Raw genomic sequence first — 6,000 nt, forward strand, 5'->3', positions numbered from 1 at the left:
AACCATCCAGATCTAGTCCCTCTTCTTTAGACTTGCCGGTGGCCAGGACTATTGACTCTGCGAGGGGAACTTTTACCACTTCACTGATGCCCATGCTTCCATCTCTTCCTTTAACCAGCAATCCCTCTGTACTGATAATGTCAGAGGAGAAGATAAACATCTTCGAAGCTCAGCTAGCCAACTTGTTTGGCATCTCTTTACCAGCTCAGGTACCAAGCAGTGAGACTGAGCCATTGACCATTGCTAATTCTTTACTAAAGATTTTTTAGAGCTCCTCTACTGCTGTTGAAGCCTCTTTACCTCGAGCGGACTTGGACACTTGGTTAGATTTACTGCAAACATTTTCGAGGATTCCATTTGAATCTTTGTAGAGACCTATCATCAAGGATGGTTTCCTTAAATGCTGACAGGCCTTTGAGCAATCTGATCTGGCCTTTTTAGGCCACTTATCTCATGCAACAGCCACAATGGACTTTTACATTAATAGCTGCCAAATGGCTAAGGCTGCAGAAGAAAAACTGCTGAAGGATAAGAAGTTTGTGTCCGACATCCTTGCTGAAGTGTTTGAATTGAAGGGACAATACTCCTATGCATCCCAGTTTTGATCCTAGCTGTTGGAGAAAAAAACTTAACTGAAGAGGAGCTAGCAGCAGTCAACCTAGCCTTGGATCGAAATGCCAAGAAGCTATAAATTACTAACCAAGGCTGGCCAACAAAAAATAAGACATGGCTATGGCCATTCAGTTGTTCTCATCCCTTAGAAGTAAAGAATCAATTGTAAGAAAACAATTGAAACACTGTACTGATTTCCAGGCCAATTTGTGGCTACATGTATTTAATTTTTTATAGAATGAAAAACCTTTTATTATCTATGTGGGTATATCATGCTCTATCATTCCGTTATTTAGCACTTTCTACACTCCTTGTGTCTCCCAAACAGTTGGATAATAAGGCTTCAAGTACCTGCCATTAATTTTCTCGGGATCCACATATCCATTCAAATTTCTCAGATTGTATGCTCCCCTAGGTAAGACTCTATGAATTTGATATGGTCATTCCCAATTAGGTGACCATTTGCCAAACTTATGGCTTTTAAATCCTATTGAAAGTATTGTCTTCCATACCAAATCACGGCTTTTAAATCCTATTGAAAGTATTGTCTTCCATACCAAATCACCTTCATCAAAACTAATGTACCTGACTTTTTTATTATAGTTTTTGGCTGCCTTCTTCTTTTGGAAAAGAATACTATTTAATGTCAAAATTCTTGCTTCATCCATACTTTCTAATTCCAAGAACATGCTTTGATGGTACTACTCAAACGTTAACTGGTCCTGGCATTTTACCCTCAAGGATTTAATATTAATTTCCACAAGCAACACTACATCATGTCCATATACTAAGGCATAAGGAGTGATTCCTATACTTGACCTTGGAGAAGTTCTATAGGCCCACAACACATCTAACAACAAGTTATGCCAATCCCTAGGATTTTCTTCCACAATTCTTTGTATTCCTTTTTTTAAGGATTTATTAGATGATTCAACCTGACCATTTGCCTGTGCATAATAAGGGTGGAATTAACAAGGCTAATTCCAAACTTTGCTGCTAATGATTTTACCATATTTTCATCAAATGCAGTCCCATTGTCTACAGTTACGGTCTGTAGGATGCCAAACCTATGGATCAATTCCTTGATAAATCCAATAACTTCAGTCTGATCCACAACCTTATAAGGCTTGGCTTCGACCTATGTAGTGAAGTAATATGTCGCCACTAGAATGAAGCAATGTTGTTTCGAAGAAGGTGGATATATTTTCCCTATCATATTCACTGCCCATCCTCTAAATGGCCATGGCTTCATTACTGCACACAAATCAGCTATCAGAACATGCCTTATCATGCCATGCTTCTGGCATGCCTGACATCCTTTTGCATACTCTATGCAATCCTTTAGGATGGTTGGCGAATGGAAGGAATTCCTTCCAAGCAACCATCTCATCTTCACACTAGACTGATGGGCACCACAAATACCTTCATGCGCCTTAGCCATAACAGTCAATGCTTCCAGTGGCCCTAAACATTCCAACAGCAACCCATCTGCTCCCTTTTTATAAAGAGCATTGTTATTCACTATATATTGCATAAACGGTAATTTAATTTTCCTGTTGGCCTTTGAAGATGGGCCAGTTAAATATTGAATGATTGGATGTCTCCAATCATGCTCTTCTAAGTTATTCTGGTTAACTTCTACCATGATAACCCTTTTAGCCAAAGGTGGTATTAACTTCTGGTATGTTGCTTGACTTATGTCCACTTGGGCACTCCCTTTTCTTCTGAAATTCAAAGCCTTTTGGGCCACATCGTTGGCCTTATGGTTCATGAATCTTGAGATATAAGTCACATTGGCTATCTGAAACTGAGAAAGCAAATGTAGTGTAGCAACATAATATGGTAACATGCTTGCACTTTGACACTTGAAAATTCATTTTACTTAGTTGCTGACCAACCAGGAATCCCTAAATATATCAACTGCATGAGCTTGTAATCCAATAAGTGTCTCAAGTCCCATTATTAAAGCTTCATATTCAGCTTGATTATTGGAACAAGTAGTTTCATCCACTCTGAAGCCATGTGTGGTTTCTACCCTCTGTGGTGATTTAATTATAACATCAATTCCAACTAAACCATTGGCTTTTGATCCATCAAGCCACATTTTCCATGGCTCAACATTGACCATACCACGGTCCATTATCTCCTGGCTTTCTGTTTGATATGGATGATTTGCCAAGAAGTCAGCCAAAACTTATCATTTTACTGCCTTTTGTGGGACATATTCTAGATGAAATTCTGATAAAGATAATATCCATTTTCCAATTCTTCCTCTCAACACAGGTCTAGATAACATGTACTTAACCATGTCCGTGGTCACAATTACCAAGACACAACAGTAGGCAAAAGATAATATCTTAATTTCATTGCTACAAAGTACAATGCAAGGCACAGTTTTTCTACAGCTGAATATTTACGTTCACAAGAATTTAAAAACCTACTAAGGTAATAAACTGTTTGCTCCTTGCCTTCTTCATTGTCCTGAGCTAGGAAAACTCCTAATGAATCTTCTGCTGTAGCAATGTATAACTTCAAGGGCTTGTCGCTCCTTGGCGGCATCAACACTGGAGGCTTGGCCAAGTAGGCTTTAATTCCTTCGAAATCAGCTTGATGCTCTGCTATCCACACAAACTCCTCTTCATCTTTCAACATTAACAAAGAAGAAAACACTTTAGTTTTCTCTGTAGTGTTAGAAATAAATCTTCGAAGAAAATTAACCAGACCAAGGAACTTTTGTACTTCTTTCTTACTTGATGGAGATTTGGCCTCAATGATGGCTTTGGCTTTATTATGATCAATTTGTATTCCCTTCTTGTGCACTACATACCCCAACAAGTTTCAAGTTGATACACCAAAGCACATTTGAGAGGATTTGTAGACGTGCCCGAACGTCCCGGGTTCCGCGCGCGAGATTGCGGGAAAATCCGATTTCATTCATTAGGCTTACTACAGTTCGGACTCAATGTCACGGTTCTGAATCTAGTTTCGCAAAGTGCAATGCAAAACCGATAAATCACCAAAGAGTCCAAATCCAGCAAATTATTTTGAAAAACTAATTTTTAAAGAAGTGCCAAACATGGACTGCTTTGCCAGATACAGAGTCGCCACCTAAATGTTTTGTTATTGGGAAATTTAGGAAACCCTGACTCGCGCCTAAGGCCATGTGTCCATCATTACCAAAGTTGCCACGGCTCAGGAACTTGGGTACGAGAGGGGAAGGTCATGCAATGAGCACCCCCACTTGCCCGATCAAAAATCAGCTTGTACTAAGCATGATATCTTGTTTTTGAAAACACGTGTTCTTATTCCGGTTATTAGCTAGAATTACTATGTGATGCGCACAGTACACAAGTATAGACTAGATCGCCTAAGTTGGAACAAAACATCTCATGTTGGTTTGTATGAAAATGGTTTGAGGGTGCTACTCGCAAGTAAGCTAAAACGTGGATTTGCCACCCTCAAGTGGGCTTAAAACTCGCATTTGATGAATTGTTCCAATTCAAGAAATCCAACCTTCACCCACAGGCATTCAAGCAGTTACATCACATAAGCAAGTAGCCTCATGGAAAGCATGCTTTCATGTTAACACTCATACTCATGCAAGATGCTAAAGCATAAAAGCTTACCTAGTACTCTGAGCCAAAACAATAGCTAGTTATTAATCAATGCATGATCCTAGCTTATGTTAAGATGGCTAATGCAACACATGCAAAATGTAACTAGAAATAGGCTCGGCTATTCTACGATGGCATGTGAAGGCTACACTTGATACATATATTCAAATTGGAATTCAAATACAATGCGGTTAGTATGATGCGCCGAGCCCGATGCATGCAATACAGAAAGATGAATGCAAACATGCTATCATAAGTATGCTAATCAAAACATAACCTAGAACTAACCATCGTAAGTGGTTAAGTAAAAGGGAGAAAGACGCAGGGTTGGAAGACATTCACACACTCACGCACACTTATTACAAAATTCGCCCACTCGACGGAGGGTCCGACTAAATAATACAAACCAACTAATTAACTAACTAACAATCTAATTAATTATTACAAAACAAATTGAAGCAAATAACTATTCTAAGTTATCAAAATCACTAAAATGGCCTCGTGACGAGGGATGTATGCATCCTCGGTCGGCTTCGCTCAGAAATCCGTTGCCATGCCCCATGTTGCCTCTTTTGCACTATTTTGCACCTCTGAAAACTGTGAAAACCTCTATGATGCTTCTGAACCACCTCATGGGCACTCTGAGATGTCATCGGCCAAGAGGGGTGGCCATCAGCCAAGGGAAAGGGGTCATCGACCACTTATGATTCCATCGGCCAAAAAATGTTAGCCGATCGGCACTGAAGATAGCCGATCGGCCATCCCTTCCTGTAATCTGCTCCTTTTGCTGCAACAGAGGACAAACAAGGGCATGGCAATACATTTACAAGATAATGTTGTGCAACTACACCCCTTATCATGTTTGAGACTCAAAGGAGTGTAGTGCTTGACCCTCGAGCCATCAATCACGCATTTCAATGCATGATGGCCAAAGAGGCCGAATTGCACACTTTAATATGGAATGAATGCACAAAACAAATGAATGCCTCACACTCTATCATGTTGGATCAAGAGTGTCGGCAACTGAGGATTGAGGCACGTTTCATCACTTCAAGTACGAAACGCCCCTCGGTCCTCATGTTTGGTTTGACACCCCAAACCAAACGCAATGCAATGCATGCAACATGGAAAAGCTATGCAATGCAACATAAGCATGCCAAATGCAATATGACTCAAACATGCACACAAGGCTGAGGTAACAAGCATGCCAAATGCAATGCAACCTAAGCAAGCATGTGACAAAATGCAAACTATCAAGCATGCAAAATGCAACCTAAACATATAAACATGCATGGCATGCAAAGATGGACAAGCATGCAAATGTTATACAACTCAAGCATGCAAGCATGATGTAAAGTAGCAACTTTGAACAACATGGTAAATGGACTTAAACTAAAGATGGACAGACCTCAGTCATGCCCAAAATCAGTGGCCAAGATGCAATGAAATGATGGAATGAAATGCAAAACAAGCATGCATGCCAATTGGCCTATCACTTAGGCATAAGGACACAACTTTCAACCATGAGCAAAAAGTGACAAACATGATAATGTGGCAATGAAATAAGCTCTGAAATCATGTGAGGAATCATGCCAAATCAACCAAACAAAGCAAGCATGGCATGCAAGAAAGCTCAAAACTTGAGGCTGGCAAAGGACTTAAACCAAGGCTATACAAAGCAAGCCCCAAAAGGCCGAGGGCAACCAAAACAGTCCCAAGGCAGGTCAAGGTGAGGCTAAAAACAAGCTTGAACCTAGCCCACACAAGCTAGAAC

This window comes from Camellia sinensis, chromosome 9 (genome assembly GCF_055761805.1).
Source record: "Camellia sinensis isolate YWXY chromosome 9, ASM5576180v1, whole genome shotgun sequence".
Lineage (NCBI taxonomy): Eukaryota > Viridiplantae > Streptophyta > Magnoliopsida > Ericales > Theaceae > Camellia > Camellia sinensis.